This window comes from Haliaeetus leucocephalus, unplaced genomic scaffold, assembly GCF_000737465.1.
Source record: "Haliaeetus leucocephalus isolate CR32 unplaced genomic scaffold, Haliaeetus_leucocephalus-4.0 Scaffold172, whole genome shotgun sequence".
Taxonomy (NCBI): Eukaryota; Metazoa; Chordata; class Aves; order Accipitriformes; family Accipitridae; genus Haliaeetus; species Haliaeetus leucocephalus.
Window position 1 is genome coordinate 603,439 of NW_010972608.1, and position 23,215 is coordinate 626,653.

Consider the following 23,215-nt stretch of genomic DNA (forward strand, 5'->3'; position numbering starts at 1 on the left):
TTTAGTGGGCATGGTTGATGGTTGGACTTGATGATCTTGAAGGTCTTTTCCAACCTAAATGATTCTATGATTCTATGTTAGCCCTTCTCTTCTGGTCTTTTACTGGATACATGTCAGTGGATCCTGAAAAGTGAACCTGTAATCTTTAGGACATTGCAGCAGAAATGCGAGGCTCCAGTACTTTGATACAGTTTTAAAGGAAAAGGACTGGTGCATTACTGTTTCTTCTGAGTTCCTTATCAATAGTAAAGGAGTGTGCATGTATCACTAAAAAATCTCATATACAGTAAGGCTTTTGGATGGTCTTTATTCCATGCTTGAATTAATCACACTGCCCAAGTCTGATTTAGTTTTACTGAAACACAAAGGAATGTACATAGGAATAAAAATTCCTATGACTAGTACCCAGTGAAATGTCTTTAATTCCAATCAACAACTGGAGAGAATTCCCTGCTACAAGCTGACTATTTAATCAATGAAATTATGAAAGAAAACCTCTTATTTCACCTTATGGAACCACTGATTGTTATTTCAGCACTTATTTTTTCCTGCTCATGACACAGATTCATGGATATCTGGTAACTAAAGGAATATGCACAAGAATGCAAATATGGGTTCTGCCTCTGCTCTTGAAGTAATATTTAAATTAGTGGTTACTCACAGGAATTGAAAAGAACAATTAGAATTAAGGAAACTGTACTACAACTTTTTAGAGTTTTGTAAAATATAATATGAATTTCTATAAAATGTGTCATCGTTTCCATCAATTAGTACATTGTTACTTGCAACGTTACATGATCGAATATCATTGACTTCAAAGATATTTAACTGTGCTTTAGTGGATTTCTGAAATAGGAGCACTGAGGTAAACCTTTCCAGGCAAGTGTCCTGTCCTATGCAAAAGAGAAGAGCACTTCCAGCAGACAGCAACACCCACCACTTTCTGACCAAGACCTTGCACAGTACTGTAGGAGGGAGGATGCATCAGTGAGAATGGCTGAAGTTGTTTTAATACAAGTAACATCCTATAAGTTGAAATATAAGTACTCTAAGAAACTTTTCTGGGAAACAGAGGGAAAGTCACTGCTTTGTACTATGTTTTTTAAAAAATACAGTATAAGCTAGTGTCTTTTGTAATTAAGGCAACAGTAACAAAGAAATTAATGAACTGGAAGTGACTTAAAGCCTAAAGGGAACATAAGGCCTGCCACTTATGTTCAGAATAACATTCTTGAACTACAGGCCACACATAATTGCTGACACTTTTCACAGCACTGACTTGATCACTTTTTTCCTTTCTTTTCCATAGCACAGTATTTTAGATCTGCTCAATCCCACCTGCACATTCCATCAGATAGCCCAATGCGTAGTTACAAGTTATGAGTGAGAGCTCTGTAATGCTTAGATGATAAATTCAGTAAGTGATTTTGAAGACTTTAGAGCAAAAGTGAAGAGCTGCATGGCCTGAAGTCTTTGTTAGTTTGAGACAAATTTGTTCCTTTCCCATTTAAGGAAAAGGTCTTATGGTATCCTCTGTCAGCATAAAGCACTCAAAGGTAATTAATTTCAACTGTATTTCTAGGACGATGCAGGGCTGAGATTTTATGATGCAAGTATGTTAAATTATGCAGTTTTGGAGGAACAGATTAAATGTTTTTTTGAGCTTCTGTCTGTGGTTTATTTTCTATGATTGATTCTGTGATAGTTCTGATGAAGGCTGGGAGCACAAGATTTGCTTCTGGGTAGAGGGAGTGAACTGGGAAGGAGAAAAGTTTCTGAAGTACCTCTTTTCATATGAGATTAAAGGGGGGGGGGGAATTCCCCAAAATACCATTAAAATGAGCTATGTTCTTAGAGGGCGGCAGCGTGACAGAAAGTGAGCTCTTCTGATGCAGCTGACAAGGAAACAAGACACAAAAGTCAGAAACTATTGACTAGGCTCTGGTCCACTAAAACCAGTCAAACAGAACAACTGTGGTATCATAGTATAGATAAGCTAGCTGTGCCTCTTAGCTTCTTCTTAAATCAGTGGTTTGTTTGATAAATTTTTAATCTTTTTTATGATACTGGTTCATGTATATCTTTTCTTTCTGTTTGTATGTGAGCTCAGACTATGAACTGCAGAGGTGGCATAATGAAGGTTAATGGAGATCTCAGGTTCATGTAACTCATATGAGTTAGAAATAACTTACTAAAACAGAGGAGGATCAACAAAATCAAATCTAAAAATACTTCATGCAGAGTTCATAACAGACTAAATAACACTTCCACACAGCTGCAATGTAATTTTGCCAAACTGAGATAAATGCCAAGAAAGTGTCAGAGTGAGCAAAGGAAGGGTCCCTCCTGTGTCCCTTTACAAATATTTTTTCTGTATTATTCCTTTAGTAAACAGGGATGGAATAAGAATGGAAAGAGCAAGAAACATTAAAAACCAAACTGAGCGCTGGACTACTCCCTCCCTCCTACAGTTGATACAGGAGTATACGTTCCTGAAATCTCTCATAATTTGTAGTCAAACACACAAACAGCATTCTCTCCCTTATTTTGGTAAACACTGGCAGCATTATGAACTCAGCATTATATTGTGAAATCAGCCCTGTGACTGCTCAGGAAAATAAGGAAGAATGAGTCCTGTTCTTCTGTTCTTCCCACAGAGAGCTATGCAGAATTTCAGGGCAGGGAGGAATACAAAAACAGATATAGGATTGCCTCTTCTCTTCCCAAGATAATCTGCCACTGCAAACGAGCCAGTGTGACAAGAATAGTAAATACTTTCTTATATTAATAGCAATAATTAACATCTTTGGGAGGAAAGGGGGAAAAATTCTTTCTTTGTGCTGTTCATGTAATAGTAAAACAGTCTAATGCTCATTAAGAATTGTATCCCCAGGGCATAATTTGGAGGTAGATGACCTATATAGTTTCCAAAGGCTTAATCTTATAAAGAGAGGAAGAATGGTCTTAGGTCATTGGGAAAGGAGTTGTACTCTACACACTAGAAAAGCTTGAAGTGTTTGGAACACAATTTTCATTAAGGACAAGAGATCAATTTGTGTCACTTGGCAAATAATTCTACTGCGCTTTCATCTTTTCAGGTTCAGTCAGTAAAGAGTAGACTAATTTTACAGTGAGGGTTTCTGGATAGGCATGCTGTGGAAACTCTACGGAGGTGGCAGCTGTCCCAGCAGCACAGTTAATCAGCCATCTCCCAAGTGCCATAGGAACTCCTCAGAGGGACTCCACAAAACTATTTCATACGGGTTAATTGTAGATTATCCAAGCTCAGGTTCTTTGTTCAACCAAATTTTAATTCACAGAAAGACATTAAGTATTTAAGTCTGGAACAAGTCTGACTGAATTCTTTTCCACTTCATTGTCTTTCAAATTGCTCCTCAATTTCTCTTTGGTAATAATAATGATTTTAATTTAGACAGAGACTTTCATCTAAGGGTGTCATAGTATTTTAACATGGTCAGTCCAGCCCAGCAAAAAAGAGGAGTTCTAAAATCCTGTTACCGCCCATACGATATGAACAGTGTGTGTTCTTGTCATGGATATGAAACTACAGTTAAATTCCTAAAACCCTGGAGTACCTGCAACAGAGGTAGAACTGAATGTAATGTCTGTTGTTTGTAGTTGAATATGCCTCTGATAAAATCGAGTCCCTAAGCTGTAGATTTGGTATAAAAAGGTTACCCTATATATGCTATAAATATACCTTCTGTATGATTCTCAGTAATATGTCTACATACTACTTCACAATGTATGGAGAATATATGTGCATGTGTGAGACAACATCACATAAATGCACTTTGCTTCTAGATTATGTACAATAAATACTGAACACTAGATGACAACATACTATCTCACCATTAAACATGGTAATCATGTATTAATAATGTGAAGCAATTGTTATGTAGAGCTAAACCCCTAAATTCTTATTCAGTTGGACAGGTTAAGGATTATGGATTTTGCTCCATATTGTCTGTTCACTAAACATAATTACTTGGTTGCAAGTGTGCATGGTAAAAGAAATTGTGTTGTCTGTCACTGTGTACAGAAACAAAAGATACCATTCCGTTTTTCACACTCTGCTATCACGCTGTTCTCAAAATGGTCTCTGAAAATTGAGCTGAAAAAAAAAGACATGAATTCAAAACTGCCGTATCTGTGTTTTGTAGATTTCCAGTCCTGGTGTTAGCAAATAATGAAACAGCATCTCCATGATAACTAATAGAAAAATGATGAGCAAAATCCTTACTGAGTATAAACGATGTTTAGCTCCATAGGCCTTGCTGTGTATGAAATGCAACTCTGACCTTACCTTAAGGTGGTTGTTAGTGGTGACTCTGGGTATTAAATGTCAGTGTATTATGTAGGTTTAGCTGTCTTCTCAAAAAGCACTGAGCCCCATTGTGTCTTTTGATATCTAGGAGTAAACCTGAAGTGACTGTCTGCAGAATAGCACCTTGTTTACACCAGTTTAAGGGATGTCAGAATTTTGTTCTCTGCTTTTGCTCATTGGTTCACCAGCTAAATGGAATGAAAACGCTTAGGGTGATCTATCCTTTCTAAAGTATAATAATTCTGTTTATTGTCTGGGGGGAAAAAAACCTTATATATACCTGTAATAAGGGATGTGTTTGTTGGAGCATGTTGATTTATTTGAATATTAAGGTCTTACCAGAATAAAATATTTATACAGCAATTTTACTTAGCTAATGATGGACAGGGAGTAAATAGCTGCATGAATTTCTTTGTTAAAAATTTTTCAAGCAGAGGAGAAAAGGCAATTGAGAATTCTACTGTACATAAAGCAGTCAGACTTCTCTTTAGCACTTCTGCGTTAGCACTAGCTTCTGACTCAGCCTGACCTCTCCGAGAACCTCTGGTGACAGAAATGACTATAAAAAATGTCTTGTTATTTCAGCTTAGGGTTCCTTTAGTGAGGAGGAGGGAAGGGGAAAATGGGGGCAAGGATGTTAAATAATGGTGGCCAGATTCTGTCTCACCTCCCTAGCTTTTTAGTGCTGTGTGATCGTCAGTCCCAGGCATAGCCAGTAATTACTGGCTTGGGGATGGCAGGATCACTCTAGGACTCAGTAACACCACAAAATTACAACAAAAATTTAGTTAGGGTCAGATCCTCAACTGGTATAACTCTGCCTGTCAGACTTCTGACAGTGCTCAGGGGCTGCAGCATCTCTCAGTTAGAAGTAGAGACCAGACATAAGGTAATCTTATGCTATCCTAGTGCACCATATACAACCTGAATGGCCAAAGCAAAAGGGCTTATCAGAAGGGTTACAAGTTCTGGCATCCTCACTGTAATTCTGTTTTGTTCTTTAGAAATATCTCAAGTTGATAGAACCATCCAAGCAATATGCTGCCTGCATTGTTTTGCTGTGGATGGCTCCTCCCCTTAAAGTACAATCACTTTGTGTGGTATTAATGAAGAAATTAACTTTAATTCCCATTCTGGCTTTCCTGTAGCTCATATATGGGCTTTTACAGTTCTCATCTTCAGAAGTTTCTTTTTCCTTTTCATGAATCTTTGGAAACGGCAAAGCAAAAATATCTAAGAAATCTAAAGTTGAAGAAACTTTTGAAAAGGGTTGTGTTTTTTTTTTTTCTTCCCCAGGCAGTAAAAGAAAAAGAGTATTGAAACAGGAAAATAAAATCCCCAAGGACTTGATTTGGAGTGCAGTGTGATTGTATTTTTCTTATAAAATGTCTTTATAATTCTGCAGCATGAAGAAATAAAAACTGTAAACCAGTTCTGTAAGACAGACCTTTTAGGATCAGATACCTCTCTGATACTCTTTGGTCATAAGTCAATCCTTGGTCTTTGCCTCTGTTACCCTGCTGCAGTGCAGGTATTGTTTGCAACTATGTTGATCCTTGAGCAGAAACATTGACCTAGGTGTCCTAATGCTTTTTAATTGCACCTCAGACTAACTTAACTCCAACACATCCCTTTTCTAGCTATAGAATAAGGAAATTTATAGCCTTGAGATTGTGCTTGTGAACCCCATAACAACAGTAATGTTGTTTACTCTGTTTACTCTTTCTCACATGGAATTTATCTGTTGTTTCTTCTGCCTACTGTATGATTTCCTCAAAAGAAAAAGATCTGGACAGAAGCAGAAGAGGATGGCTTAGCAGTTCCTAGGAACACAATGAAAGATTTACTTGAATAGTAGAGTTCAAAGCAAGTCCATACACTGGATCCATTCATAATAGGCCTACAGAACAGTATTTGTTTCCCTGATAGACAAGAAAATGTGGACATTACCTTGAGAAGTTTTAGTAACATTTTTTATATTACTAAAAGGCTATTAGGTCTCATGAAGTTCTGGAAAGCACCTTCTGGACTCATTGTGTACTGTATCTGTTACCTGTCAGAAAGACAACTGTTGGAGCTGGGTGGACTGTTTGCGGAAAATATCATCTGGTCTCCTCTAACCACAGAGTAACTGATACTAGACTGATGTCCTCAAGTGTCTTTGGCAAAAGCTCCGGTATTGACCCACCTGAAACCTTGCCTTGAAGTTTTGTTACAAATCTGTCTCTGAAAGCATCTGCCATTCCTACTTATACGGATAATTTTGACTGGTCAGGTTAGTCATATGTGCTTATTTCTGAATCCTAACAGGACAAGTATTTCTAGTGTAAATACTTGTCTGAATTTAAGAACATGACTTTCTGAAAATACTTAACCTCACAACTTTAAAATTGTATGTATATCTACGCTATTGAAAATCTAATACCAAAAATGGTCTTGAAAGTGAAAGTATAAGTATGGATGATATTAGTTTTTTTTTTAAAATCTTAGTGGAATATCCTGATAATATTTGCGTTAGTCTTAGTACAATGTGAGAATACTAAGAGTTAGACATGCTATTTCTGGTCTTGGTAGCAGCATACAAAATGCAGTCTCACCTTAGAATAGTATTGATATTTTCATTTACGGTGACAACTTATAAGATGACTTCTATTCATGTACATCCATCTATCTATCTATCTAGACCTATCTTGCAAAGATCTGTATGTTTTTAGTAGGAAAAATAAGCAAATAAAACTGAAAAATTATTTTAAAATCCAAGTATGTAATTTTCTCCCTTATTGTTTAAAGTGCATTTAGGTAATTGTGCCCATTATTTAAAGATATGAATAAATGACTTCAAAATGTAGTAAATGATGTTGCAAGAAACTATAAAACTAGTAGGAAAGAGCTTTTTTCTTTGTTACAAACTATTTGAGACTGATGGCCAGCTAAAGAGTGATAACACTTGGGAACAGCTGTAAATCCCATTGTGTAGGATTCTGTTTCAAATATATAGTAGCTTATTCTTTGCTTTGTTTGCTTTCTGACGTATTTGTGACGTATGTGACGTAAACACATTTCTTAGACATATGTTGAAGGAAAATCAATCGTCTCTTAGTCTTTTACTCTTCCCTGCCATTGAATAGTACTTAATATTCTTCTGTAAGGCTTCAGTGACTGATCCCTTTCTTTCCCTTTTTAACCTTGGGTCTACACAATGAGTCAGAGATCCCTTGCCTGTTTTCTCTAATTTTTCATAATTTTGTGGAACTACTTTTTAGAAAGTACAACAACAGCGTGTATTTCTCCTCCCCAGTGATCAGTAAAACAGATACTGTTTTGTAAGTATTACTTAACTCCGAGTGGTTTTGTTATAAACAACAGTAGGGACCGAATCTGAGCATGAAGAAGCGGGAAAAAAATGGCAGCAGTGTAATGTGTTAGGCTGTCTTATACTCTCCTGAGAAGTGCCGAGAGCCCCACTGCATGGATATAAATAGACTGCATTGTATACTCAATAATAAGGCTAAGCAGATAATTTGATCTAAACAATTTAACAAAATTAGCTTTCTCTTTTACTAGAATCAGTCTACAGACAGAGTACTATTTTCAGCAACTTATCTATAAATAGTTCCTGGTGTGTAGCTTTTTTATGAATAATTCACAAACCTGAATGCTAAAATTTGAGCTACTTTGGATTGATAAGCCATAAAATAGATTGGTATTTCTTTAAATAAGTAGGCAAAATTTGTTATCCTGTACAAATGCAAGTACAAATTATAAACTCATATCCAAAAATATAATACAATATTCATCTAGCACTCTGCTCTGTCATCGATTTTGCTTGCTAGAAAAGGAGCACAAACAATTTTTAACCTACACTTGTTTAAAAATTGGAATGACTATTTGTGGAAGATTTTATTTCTGTTTTCTTTCCTATCTACCAAGGACAGTGCGTTAGGAAAGAAAAATATTGAATCATTTGATCTTTTTCATTCTCATTTTCTTCATAGGCATCTTGCACTGATGTGCTTGTCCAGCAAGAGAGAATCTTTGATGCGCATAGGCCTGCTGACCTAGTCACAGGTATGGTAACATTCTAACTCACAACTGATTGATGCATGGGAGAAATGAACCTAGCTTTGCTGCTGTGGCCATTGCTTTTTCTTTGGAGATCTCTTGGCTTTGTCCTTGGTGGAAGGCAGAGGGACGTACAGCCATAGGGCTTTCTTTAGGCAAACAGCAGTGTATTTTTTAATGAAATATATCCTAGTCCCAGTCTACTTTGGTACTGTTAGTCTTATTTTTAATATGCTCTTTTATTAATAGGTCAGTATCTTTATGAAAGACAAAATAGTTCTCAGGTCGTTATCATGTTTTTTCAGATACTTCCATTTTCAGTGTTTCCAGGATGTTCCCAGTAGAATTATTTATTTTAATCTCACATCATATCATTTGGGTTTCCCATTACCTTCCCTTCCTAAGCCTGTTCTTTCCACTTTTCAGAGTACCTAGTACTTTTTTCACAACGTGCCCACTATTTAGCACATTCTGCTAAGTCCTTATTACTGCCACCCTTCTTCCCATCACAAGCTATAACTGTATCACAGTCTGTTCATTTGAGACTGATTTTGTATTTTATCCCATAAGAACGATATCTCATGCATTCACCATTTATAATATAGGCATTGTTCCAAAAAACACAATTCAGAAGAAACAATTTTTGCGCCATGTGACAACTGAAGTGGCAAAAGATGTATTTGGATGCATTTATCTGCTCAATTCTGATTTTTAAAGTTTGGGCTCTTGAGAGTGCTTGCAAGCTATTAGCTCTGCATACAGGCTTTGGCTATAAGCCCACATAAGGCTAGTTATGAACATCTAACCAGGTTCCCCCATGCCTTGGTTTCAGTGGGAGACAAACCCAAGAAGGAGAGCTGCAAAGAAGTCCCAGTGCCCACTGACCCTGACTGGACAATGAGCAAGTCAAGCCTCCAGATGTACCCTAGCATGTATCTACTGTTCAGTCTAGAGGCAGTCTTTGTTACGAAGAGATGTTTCACTTGTAGAAAACAGATTTTGTAAGGGAAATGTACTAGAAACTATACCTATTGTGCTGGTTCTCACTTCAGTGGTGCAAAAAATTAATGAGAAGAAAGGCCCAGTGAAAATGATGATGTGCTTGCCTCTTAACAAAAAAAGAGTACAGGCCACCAGTACATATATATATATATATATATATATATATATATATATATATGCAGTTGTTCTTAAGCCTGTATGGCTCCCTCTGTGCTACACCTAAGCTACCTGGTTATGGGAATGCCCATACTGCAACTGGATACATGACTGTACAATGGTTTGCTGGAAAGCTTTCCCTCTGGCATGCCTCAAGGTAAACAGTGCAGGTGGTCTAGCATGTGGCTTTGAATTGGATTTAGAGGTCACTTTTAAAAGTCAGCAGTGGCATAGCCGTGTAACCACAGTTAGGCATTTAAGGGTTTATTCTGAAGTTCCCATTGCTTCCAGTGTTATCTTTGGTCTTTCAGCCAGTCACTCTTCAAGGAAGTTAATCTTCAAGTAGAGTCTTTTAATGAATGGACACCATGGCGCTCACTTATACTGAGGAATCAGCCTTGTCATTTTGTCAGGTAAGAATTCCCCCAGCATCAACGATTGTAGGTCTGAGCACGCTGGTCCTAATGAAAACAGAAGTGCAAAGCCTTATTGACTGAAAATGGGGAGGACATGCTCTGTTTGGTGTAAAAATGTCTCTAACAGGTTGTTGCCAATTTTAAAATGCTCTGAATTCAAAGAAGAGTTCAGTAGTAAAAGCAGAGACTCTGAAGTAATGTGCCTGATCTCCAAATGTGAATTGTCTGACTGGATTTTTTTTTTTTAAATTTAAAATAACCAAGTAGATTATTTAAGATCTTTCTTAAGCTTGTGTTTAGATTGATGGTGGTAGGTATGCTGATCATTAGCTCCTCCCACTACAGTCAATGCTTTGTTTGAGAAGACTTGTGTTAAAAAGAGGCCTCCCCAAAACAACCAATATATAAAAAATGGCACCTTTAGGCAGTAGTGGTCCCTGCCTGCCCCCCCCCCCCCCCGAAGCATTTTAGTTAAACTGATACTAATGGGAGTAACTCTTCCAGAATTTGGATGTATGCCGTTGGAAGGATAGCTGAAAGTCTTTCTTGTCTAATGAACAAGTTACTAGATCTGTCTGTTATGGACTTTAAAGTAAAATCAAACATATATGGTGCATGAACCATAATCACATGAATTCTTGTAATCTTGGGATGTTTTCCTTAGGTTAACAGTGCATTTGGCTTGAAATACACTTTTTTGTAGCTCAGAGGAATTGGTTTCAATTATTATTAAAAATAATAACAGAAATAACAAAGTTCAGCATATGAAGTGATATGGAAGGGACTGGAGGAGTCTGTCAAAACTTAGCAAAGCTCTTAAGAATCTCTCAAAACTGAAAAATATCAAAAAAGTTTCCTCAAAAAAGAAGCCATCCTCTAAAGACAACTGAATATGGCAAAAGCAAATGCCTAGCAGTTAAGGGGATCTGTAAGGAATATGGCTAGTCAGAAAGCATTCCAAGATTGCAAACAAGGAGTGTGTGGGTACAGAGTAACAGCATTTTGGAGGGAGAAGAAAGGAGAAGCCTAAGGACTTTGGTATGAAAGAGCTAATAGTAGCATATTTTCCGCAAAGGAAGCAAAAATATTAGAAAAGAAAGATATCACATTTACTAGTTTCTTAAAAACTGCAAATGTTTGAGAAACTAATGACGACATGATACAGTAAGTCTTTAGAACTGTAACTGAAATTTATGACAATGGATAAGAAAAGGGTGATATTTTAACATGAAAAAATCTGCCTAAGAGATTTGTTTCTGGAGGTAGGGGTCCAGAATAATTAGAAAGTGAAATGAGAATAAGTTGTTCTTAAGTGTTAGAGGCTATTAAACCAGGAAAATCAGAAAAAACAAGTAGCATATACATGTTCAAAAATACTAATGAGAAGGGGAAAGCAAGTGTTAGACAATATCTAATTGTACGTGGTTCGGGAAAATTCTAAAGGAGAAAAAAATTGCAACCTTGTTTCTATTTAACAGAAAAACTAGGCAGGTAGGGTTTATCAGGATTTTTTTTCAATAACTACCATCACTATTACCATTCGTTTAGAAGGTGGTTTGGGGAACCATATGAGAAAACATGAAGTGGTCGTGTCCCTTGTACGGAGATGGACTCAATGACCTAACCCATCTTAACCGTATTTAATTTCTGTGGCATTTCTAAATGGGAAAGCTATAAGCAAGAGCAATTTATTGTATTCCTGACAGACACCAGTGAATGTAACATGAATGCCCAGCAGCATCTGGGTAAATTTTTCTTCTGTATGAACAACAGTGGTGAACCTTAGTCGTTAGTGTATCTTTCTCACTTGACAAATCTAGAACTGGGCAAATTTGAATACTACAGCTACTGCCAGTATTGCATCAAAATCCCTCTTCTTTCATTTTCTCAAAAAAATTAAAGTTCAAGGCTCTCAGTATCACCTGGTGGTTTCTTGTACAGTGGCTTTATCAGAGACATCAGGGAAGCCATGTCATTCTGTCTTTGGAGAGTGTTTTGAAATCTCCAAAGGAGGAAGAGTGTCTCTTTGCTTCTCATTGAGGCCAGAGGAAACACAAATTAAGCCAACACATACCTTCCCTCTCCTTGTGCATCATATCCATCAGGGATAATTTCATTGTCTAGTCCAACAAGAAGAGGAACAGATCTGCCTGTACATCCTTCCAACACAGACAATCTTGAAGGATTTGGAAGAGCAGATGAGTAGTGTTTGTGCTCTTCCTCATGTGCTGCTCTCCAGACCTGGTAGCTCAGAGTGGGAGAAGGAAGAGGGGGAAAGCTACTGCTGACTGCAGTATGAATACAAGCATTTTGGGAGAAGGAATTGTACTGCTCTGCCCACTCCAAAATTCTACAATCTAGTCCCTGGTGGCACTCACAAAAGCAAAGTTACCACTTCATGAAATACTTTTTAATGATGATTTTGTGTTTCAGCCAATACAGTTTTTCATTCTTGAGTCCTTGAGGTGAGAAAGACCACCTTAGAGAAGGGAGTCCTTAGTATTTAAAAAAGATAACCACCATGGTCTAAATAAATGGGACATTCTGAGAACACTGATTCAGTCAATATTTCCATTCAAAATTTTCTTCACATGCATCCTCTTTTTCATTGAGAAAGAGAAGGAGAACAAGCATATATGTCCTCAGGCTAAAGTTGTATTTTGCTCCTTGAAACAAAGGGCAGAACATTGCTACTACTGTGAATATGATTTATTGTCCAGCAGTGTTTTACACCAAAGCAAACACAGTGGACATAATGGAGGATGCTGCACTTCTGAAACAAATGTTTCCCATAGTGGACTTCTGACTGAAAGGACTGATACAAATGTTCAAGGATTAATTTATAGAAAGGCTATTAAATCAAAATAAACCAGCCACTTCCTCTGCCCTTAGTCCTTAATCCTAAATCCTCCACACCCCCCAACAGAAATAATTTTATAAGAAATGAGTATTTAAAATAGAAGCTATATCTTTAAATCAATAAAAATAGATATAGTGAATTAAACACGTTTCATAAATGAGCAGGAAATAAACATCAGAAATAATAAAGATAACTTGTCCCTGGAAATGAGAGATAATGAAAAAGATTGATTGGTGGCATAGAGTTCATAATGTAAAATGAGATAGAGATCTTATTTTCTTTAAGTAAACATTTAGCCTTTTCCAGAGAAAGGGTCAGCATTTTTGTCATTGCATTTTTTGATAATAAAAATCACAATCTTGCAAAGTGGTTTGAAGTCTAATTTACAGCTGGTAGTGAGAGACGTTGCTGAGGGGTTGATACTGTTTAAAGTCTTCAGGATGGTGGAGCAGAATGACACCAGACTAGTGGAAATTGCTGAAAGTTAGAGCTGCTGTTGAGAGGGGCTCTGAAATGCTGGAGGTATGGACTAGAAGACCTCCAAAGGTCTCTGATTGCACTGATGATAAAGTTTCATGACCTGTTTTGTATAAAACAGCTTCAGACTATTAAGGAGTTCATGAAAAGGTTTTTGTCATGTATTTAAGGATGCATTTGCCATGAATGAGCAACTACCAAGTATGATTTTAATTTGGTATTGACTGACTGAAAGGTTAGTATCATTCCCTGTGTTTGTCCTCAGGAAAACTAGTTTTATTACACTACATTTCACTATGATTTTTTCTTTTTGAGTTGCACTTAATTTTTTTTTTCCATTTAATTTCTGTATATGCATGTCTTGAACTACTAATTACCAGCAGGGGTAACCTCCAAAGGAGTTATTCAAGGTTCTGATTTTGGCAGATTTTACTGTACTGTTGTCATGAAGACATCCTGATTGGGTAGCCAGAGCCATAGAACAGATCCCGGGAATGCACTGAGACCAGTACTGGGGGAAGTCTGCACAGCCCTTTACTCCTCTTAGTAAATTCATTCCTGAAAGTATGTTAAGTCACTGCTGTTCAAGATAAATCAGTTATCAGAATAGAAATTATTTCCAGGCTGAATAAAGTGAATATAATGTTGTAACTGACACCTTGAACAAGGCTTTTTGTGTATCTGAAAAATAGCTACTGATTTAAAAAGTAAACCACTGAGTGTATCAGAAAGGCTAACTCAAAAGAAAATAATCCGTTGAATGATGCCGATCGCATAAGAAACGTAATTTTACCTTGAAGCAAACAACCACAATTTTGAACATTCTTTGAAACATATATTTTAAAATAATCCCTTGGCTAAGTTGAGGTGACAGAAGTAACTTTGAGGCTTAAATTTGCTTTTCAGAAACCTTTTCTCTGAAAGCTTTCAATTTTTCCAAAAAGCTTTCAATTCATTGTCAGTCTGAGTAAAATATGTGCAGAGCATATTATAAATAATTTATAAGGTCAGAGTTCTCCAGGAAAACTTAAGAACTTACCAATTCTGATTTCATTAACCAGTATTTTGTCATTTATTTCTACAACGATTTTATTGATGGAATAATTTGAATAATACTTAATATCTGTGTTTTTTATTTAATATAGTTGTGGACTTTTGTGATGTCTGAGCTTATTTGACCTTTTTGTAATAAGACACCAGACATAATTGGTAGTTGATTTCTGCAAATATGAATTAGTTACTAAATAGTCAAAGTTCCCTACTTTATGCTTCAGAAAAAGCATATTTGTTGTAACATGCTCATTTGCTACTCTCCCTGACATGCACCTCTGTATTCTTTATGCAAGTGCCCAGAAATACCTGTGATGACAGCAAATAATATTGATCTGAGATCTCATTATAAATTCAAACCTGCCATAGACTTGCTTTGAGAACTGAGAGTGCATGTATCTACAGCTGTATCTACATTTTTCATACCATCATCTATTCTATGTACTGTTTGTTAGTACACTAGCTCAGGGTTACAACTATGCTGTTTTCTATGTATTTTCTTGGAAAGGTCTCAATACCATATATTGAAAATGTACAGAATCTTATTATAAGAAGGTAGACTTGTTAGAATAATACGTAAGAGATTATACAAAATGAACAGGAAAAAAATAATTGCAGTAGGGAGGCTAAGACTGAACAACCCCATTTAATATGAGTAAGCAAGTGTGTGACAGGTTTGCATTTATGAGAACTCAAATCAATAATATTTGCTGTAACCACATGTATTCTAAATGTACTGAAGTTCATATTTCTGTAAATCCAATTTTAAAACTGAAGTCCAAATTCAAATAACATGTCCAATTTCATATATGGAAAATTATTTAAGTGCTTAGTTATCTCCTTGAAAAGGATACACTGAAACACATTTTAAAGCATTTTCCTAAGGGAGTGGTTCTAAAAAAGGAGGTCAATGAAAATCTCTATAAAACTCCATTTTTTAATAACATGCACCAATAATTTAATAATATTATTCACAGTGTTGTGATTGGCACTTAATAAGAGAGTTCATGAAGCTGCAGTCCTCTGAACTGAGCAAGTCTTTTCCAATTGTTCTGGCTCCCCCCTTATAGGTTACTTTAGAGCTTCAGGAGAATGTAAACACTATTTCCCAAAACCATAGGAGTGAAGAGGGCTACTTGCTTTCAGAATTTGCTTAAGCTGCTGTTATGCTGACTGATACATGCTTTTCAGTGAAATAAGTAAACAGAAATATTAAAGCTGCATTCACAGTTACAAGTATTTGTTTGGTTAGAAGGCAGTGCAGCAGACACATGACTGTTCTTGAGGGGAATGCAGGATGAAAAAATTACATTTGTGTTATCTGGGGCTGCTTAGGTTAGTTATTTAAGTGATTTAAAAGCCTGAGAGAGGCTCAGAAGGGGTCAGAGTATTAAAATTACCTTTAATTTCTCTTCAAGAAAACTGTTTAAATAAATAGGAGTGCATATTTTGTGAATAATTACATAATATGTTTTTCTTTCTTGTGAAAAGACATAGATACAGAAGCAGCTGGGTATCCATAGGCCTCACATTTCCTATTCAACCTACTTTTGGCTATAACTCAAGTTCCAGTTTATGATTGTTTCCTGACTTGTGAAAAATATACCTAGTTAGTTGTTTCTTTTGCTTTTCTGATAGGTAAACCTCTGTCATGAAGTTGAAGAGGGCACAGGGTAGTATGAAAAAAATATATGTGACGGTGATACCACCATGAAACTTTAAGTAAGCAAATTATTGCGTATACTTCCATATTCATTAATACAGTTACTTCCTCAACGTTAACTGCTTGTATGACCAACATTTTGTGCTCTGTGTTTCCTTCCCTAAGCATGCACATTTTGTGGTGTATTTAGTTCATTAATATGAATCAGTCATATTGTCAGAAAAGGTAGTTACTAGGAGACTATTTCTAGAAGCTGGCCAGTAAAGAAAAATAGAGATCATTTAGTTTTAGTCAACACAGAGCTAGCTAGACAAATGGTACTAAGTTTCTTTGATACATAGGTTATTTCCTACTTATTAAAACATCTTTCAGTACTGTTCCCAGTGAGATGGTCTTACGAATGGGGATAAAATAATCCATATGGGGGGCCTTGTTATTTTGCATTCTGGTGTCTCGGTGTCTCTTTCAGACAGAAATATGAATTCTCCAATTCCAAACAAAACCAAGTCTAGACTTTGAAAACCTTTAATGACAGGAATAAAACAATGACAATAAAAATAGTAATGTTTTTGAAATAGGTTCAAGTGTTCTGATAAATTATGCTGCTGATAGAAGTTCAGTTGCCTTTAAGATTGGAGTCACTAGTGAAAAAGTCTGAAGGTCCAGTCCATGCTTACAGTGAAGTGTCACTGATTCTTGGAAGTAATGCTGTGACATAAGAGGTTATGTCCAAGATCAGTCTTCCTTTTTTTCAGAGACCTTTCTTGACACCATGCTGTGCACAAGATTAAGAAATAATCTCAGAATTGTCTTTGCTTCACCATCACCCAAATGCTGTAATATGAATCTTAAATTCATGAACAGAGACAAATGCTCGCTTAACCAAACTATTCATGTTTGATTCCTGCATCTTGAAATGAGGGTAACTCCTTTATTTCAGACAGTGAAAGGTATCAAGTGCCCATCAGTAGTGGATGGGTGTCCTTCAGATAGCTAGATAATAATGCACCATAATCAGAATTGTTAAAGTTACAACTTTCTGTCCGTTTCTAAATTAGAGTTCTATGCAGCTTTCACTCAAAACAGCCACCTTTACACTTCTGTTTCACTTATATTCTTACTTGGATAACATGCACTGTCCTTTCTGGTTAATATTCAATGTGTTCCAGTGCAAATATGATAAACAAAAGAATGAACTATCTGAATTGGTGGTAAAGATAACTTAGTACTGAAGTAAGAGGAATTGTGCCCTCTAGAAAATGAATTTCTTTCCAGTGTCAGGATAATGTCCCAGCTGACTGAATAAAGGAATGGTTAAGACATGTGCCGCCTGTTTTTTTTTTTTAGCAAACTTAACAAAAAAACATCATTAATGCCAGGATGAAGTACATGAAGATTGATGCTGTGTACCTTGAGAGTTCTTAAGAGATCTCCCTGTGAATGCATTAAGAAAATTTCCTCTTAGAAAAAAAAAAAGTGAGTAAAAATACTGAAGGGGGACAGATTTGGTGCTGGGGTTTTTTTGGTGTTTGTTTTTTTTTGTGAAAGAACTCCATTTTGAAAAACAAGGTCAGATCAGGTGAACAGTAAATTGTTCTGTTCTGCAGGTGAGCCAAGTGCACACTTATTAGCTGACCATGTGGGAAGTAGTGCACACTGTATCCTTATGTTAAATGAGTACAATTTAAGCTCTTTGATCTTCTTTCAGAATTCTTGAAATACAAAAATACGTTTAACTCCTGAATGTTTTTCTGTAGACCATTCAAAGTATTTTTAAGAGTAATATGTACTGCTACTGTATTTCTGTTTTTTACTGGCTTGGAGGACTAAGAATTCTGCTAGCTAGGTTCTTAGGTGGAATATTTAAGAAACATGTGCTTGTGTCACACATCTTGGTTTAAAAACATGAATAAAAGATCTGGTCTGGAGTTCTGAGGTATGTTCTTTCTTTCTGTTTTTATCCCACTTAACTTAAATGCAAGAATTTCTGAAATATTCAGTTCATTTCTATAAATAAGAGAAGTTTTCCACTTGTTCCTGAATGCTCCCTCATGAAAAGAATTCTGTATTCAAACCCAGGCACACAAAGTCCTCACTTTCTCTAGGTTTTATCTTAGATGAGAAATCCACTGCCTTGTGGAGTGAAGCAGTAGGATAGATTGCTCTTCTTGTGAAAGATGGTCTTTGAGAGGACTCCTCCTAGACTACTGCTTCAAGACTTACACAAGGCTTTTGAATTCTACCTGGCTTTCAGTGAAGATCCAGTAAGAATGTCTAAGTGATGCCCTGAAGCATTTTTGTCCTACTACAACATTGAAAAGGGGGATTTCAGTGCCCCAAATAGACTGGACCCTCTCTGAGGACTCCCTGTGCATTTCCTAATAGGCCCCTTATGAACTTCACGGATTTGAACTTGAAATTTGTAACTGTGTTAAATCTGTAGCCAACTAGAAACACCACTTTTAGAGTTATAGCTGGATGTTCTTTTAATAGCTGTTATACTGCATTTTCTGTTCCTGACAGTCACCTTCTCTGCTTCAGCTTTTTCTTCTTTGCATATTTTGCGAATTGTTCCTCCTTTATTGGCTTATGACTGGACCAAATATAGAAGAAAGGTGGAAGCCCGGTTGTTTGAAGGCAATATGCATCTAGTGGGAAATTGTTTCCTGCAAGAAAAGAATTACTTAGTATATGTATACACATATACATATAAAAATTTTTTTAGAGTATATATAATGTATATAATCAATCTATATGTGTGTGCAAAGAAGTAGCAGTCATATTAGTAGTGAACAACAGAGGAATCTGGTTTTAGCTAGAGAAAAAAAAGGTCTCTTCACATACCATCAACAGTTTTAAAAAGCCCTTAAAGACTATGTGATGTCTGATAGCACCAGAAGAGTTAGCAGTCATGCAGATGTCACTTGTGTGTTTTTGCATAGTCTCTTATAATATCTTAATATATGTTACTTCTGTGATTTTATATAACATATGGTGGATGTGTGTCATTGAGTGCCAATGAATAGGAAATCTATGAAGCATCTTTTTTTCCAGGACTGAAAGGTTAGAAGTCATTGTATTGACCATTGCAGGAAGAACCAGTAGTGTTAACAACAGTCTTTGGTCTTTACCCATTGACTGAATTTACTAGAGTGAGAGTAACATAACTGGAATGACACCTGGGAGAGGGCCCACGATATATTGACCGACATAAGATGTCCTTCAAGGGCTATTGAATCACGTTGCTCAGAAATGGGAAAGCAGACACCAAGCGAGAGCTGATCATGTTCAGCAATTAAGGATTTAGAGCATTCTTAAATCATGCAGGCTAAATAATTATATACGATTTTCATATTGACTAACTACTAATACTATAGGAAATGGAGTAAATCAATTTCCAAGTAGCTAATGAGATTTCCATTTAATTTTGCAGTGTATTGTAGTACTATGAGTCATATTTCCAACAAAAATAGTGTATTGTGGTAACCCTTGTTTGTACATAGTATTCTTGTTATAAAATCTCACAACAGGGATGAATTAATTTGTATTTCGAAGCAGCATTAAAGCAGCACACTCTTCCTACTGACAAGTTCTTGAAATCTGGGAAAAAAAAAGATTTTAGTGGCTAGTTGTGTAGTCTGATTATGTGTGAAAATTTTAGGTTTTTGAAATCTAGAAACAGAGCCATTCTGAAGATCAAAATGCAAAATTTAATTAACTATTCAGAAATAGATGACTGGTTTCAAATTTGCTTTTATTTTTTAATGTTAATATTCCCAAACATCCTATTATCCCAAACAATGAATACAGATAACAGTTGCTTTCTGTGACTGTCCTTAATGATACTATACTTAGCTTCTGTTTGGGATTGTACTTGACAGTCTGCTTCTGAACCATTTTTTTGTGAAATTCAAATAACTGAAACCCAACAGATGTAGGACATACAGCCATTATAAAAGTTAAAGTCATAAAGTTCATTAACTGCATTGAAAAAAGAACATATTTTCCAGATCTATTTAAATTTTCAAAATGAAACTTAAAAAAAGCCATCTAGACTTTGAAACCTGCTGAACTTGATGTCTATGTGGAGCAGCATTACATCACTTGTAAAAGGCTTACTTGGTTATACTACTGTGATTATCAAATGATGACCAGCAAAAGCAACCCTTATAAAAGAAGTCCACTTTACATACTATTGAAGGTCATTAAAGAAAACTCCAGGCTTGTAGAAAAGCAGCACAGAGATGCCATCTAGCAGTAACTCTTATAATATTTCCTAATGTTTAATAGTTCTTTCTTTTAAGATACTGCACTTAAGTGTAGGAGAAAGGAAAGATTTTATATTCCAAGTCCTTCCCCTATAGCTGGCTTCCTGCTGGATATCTACCCACCCTGCTGGAAATAAGACTTTACTGAAATATATTATCATGAATAATTATATTTTCTTGGGTTTTTTTCCTATGTAAATACAGAGAAAAATTAGAAACAAATCAACAGATATAACATTTAATAAATCTCTTAAAATTGATATTCTCTAATTAGCACTAAGAGTGTTTAAAGTTAATCAGTAGTGAGCTGTCTTCTACTTGTTAAAGAATTTCCAGAGCTGGTCAATATTCTACATTGTGTTTAGCAGGAAAAACAAAACAAACACCCCATCCCCCTCCAAATACAAAAGCATGGGCAATGAATTACTATGGTTGAAATAAAATCTTAATGTGAGATGTAAGAATAAACTATATATATATACATATTTTGTTACATATTTTACCATAAGATGGCGACACTTAAACACTTTCCTATCAGTAAATAACCTAGTGAGTTTAGCATAAAAGCCCTGTCATAGTAAGAGTGCCTGTGGACAGCAGTTTTAAGTCAGTGATGGCCTGATACTAAATCAAAGCTTTTTTCCCCAGGTATTATTTTAAAGTAGTTGATCAGTAAAATAACTTATAAATTGAATATTAATTATGTAGGACATGAATAGGAATGTATTGTGTATACTTTGAAATGTCTGATGTGATTTATTTTCATAAGCTGAATACTTTTTGAGTGTCAAGGGCATGTAAAAACTTGTCTGTCTAGTCATGAGCATATTGCTCAATTCTTTCTGGAAAAGAAAGAATTTAACATCCCCTTGTTTCCTACAATTAATTTCATGTGATATATTTGCTTCCCAACCTGCAGGGCAGAAAATTATTATTCCATTTCAATTTAGCATAAGGCAAGATAAATAACTGAGCACTACTTCTAAACTGAGATTTCAATCACAAATTGTACTTATTTGCTAAATAATCCTGTAAACATTTTTACATACATCATTTTTCACAGAAATATGAAATCTGTTGTTCGTCGTCAACAAAACTAAATGGTTATCTGCTATGTGGTATCTTTTTAATGCTTAATGTGGTGTGGCACCTTAAGTAAGGATCTGAGTAACCACTTGATGTCATGCTTTTATTTCTGAAAACCCAGTTTAGCTCTGATAAACACCAGACTTTGATTAAGGGCTCTTCTTTTTATATAATCTTAAGGACTTTTGAGCTTTCTGGCTCACGACCCCCTCACAAAGTTAAAAGAGCCTGCAATGAACATTTTAATATCCTTGAAAATGTCACATGCAGTGATGAATAAAAGGCCATTTTTATGCCCTCTGCACAGTATGCCACAGAAAAAGGGCTAGAAGCAAAGTTTCAAAAGTTAATTCATGCCATTTCATTCCAGTGGCTCATGCTAGTTTCCAGTGCTGGATGGTGACGGGCAAGTAGGACGGACCATTTCTTCCCCGTTATTTTGGAGCATATCTCTGACATCTGAACTAAAAGATTAATTCTGCCAGCTGAAGCTTGTTTGCTTCATTAATGGTTTTACTCTTCTGTGGCTAGACAGTGATACAAATTTTGTTTTTCCTGCTTTCACGCAGTCTCTTTAAGTCTCTTAACTTTAATAGATCTTGCTAAGTGTAACAGAAGATAGAAAAATAAAGAAAACGAGTGTGTGGAAACCTGCAATTATAATGTGACCATGTGCTGCTATTCACACAGATGTGGAGCTCCTGTGCATTGACTGATGAGTCTCTTTACGGACACAGCAATAGCCGATACTTTCAAATAGGTCCTATTTAATAACATTGATATAATTAATTATTTAGCTAATGTTATTAATCCTATATCACCTCCTGCTTTTTTAAGTCGTCACTGTATCTTACGGATTAAGAAGTGGTCAGAATACTGCAGCTGTAAATCAGATTTCCACTGAATTGCTTTTTAAGTTCTATCTTTATATTTTTAGAGGAACATGCCTTCCATATTGTTGGAAATCCAGTACATTTTTGTAAATGATTAATTTACGTGATTAATGCTTTTATTTCAAAGGAAAAAATCTGCCTGAAGAACTGAACATGGCCTCATACGGTAGTCTGGTACCTAAATGGTATCACTAAAATGACGTTCAGCAACATACAATATAAATTGTGGCAACACGGTAGGGACTGCTGCTGGTAACGGACTGCAACACTGTAAGAACGTTTTCTCTCTCGTTACTTTTTTATGATGCTCACAGTTACAAGAGTGCATGTCACAAAAAGACAAATGAGACAAGTTCTACATCTGTAAGATGCAGCACTACAGACGTCTGCAGGCTTAGGGGGTTTCTGTCATTACTGCTCCTAAGCGGTCTAGCGCAGTTCTGATTTTTTTAATGATTTAATCTAAAACCACCTTTACAAGGCAGGTTGCGCGGCTCAACCGCGTTGTTTACTTTTATCATTATTTTGGTATCAGACGTGATCTTTTGGTGACCTGAACACACTTGAAAATAACGAAACTCTGCAGCAGCCCGGAGCGTGCCTCTAGTACCGACGCCAGTGTCTTCACGTGACGCCGCCGGTGCCACTCGGAACAAATTTATTGCCAGTCGGCGGCTGCCGATCCCTGCCTCCAGCGCCTCGCTGCTTCTCCAGAACCGGTGCAGTCACCGAGCACCGTCCAGACCCCTTTGCCCTGAGTCGGAGAAGTCGCTGTTCCTGTCGGCTGGACAGCTGCCGGCCTTCAGCGGGGGATGAGCCCCGCGCCGCGCCGCGCCGCCCTGCCCCCGCCGTCCCGACGCCCCCCCGGTGCAGCCCATCCAACTTTTGCCTGGGGCGGTGCCGGGGGGTCGCGGGGAGATCGGGGCTGCGGGGG

General features: G+C 36.5%; 1 protein-coding gene across 1 annotated transcript in view; it reads right to left on the reverse strand.

Annotated features, from left to right (window-relative positions):
* OLFM3 (olfactomedin 3) overlaps positions 1-23,215 on the reverse strand; it is a 66,836-nt gene that overhangs the window by 42,955 nt on the left and 666 nt on the right. The gene's annotated exons all lie outside the window — the stretch shown is intronic.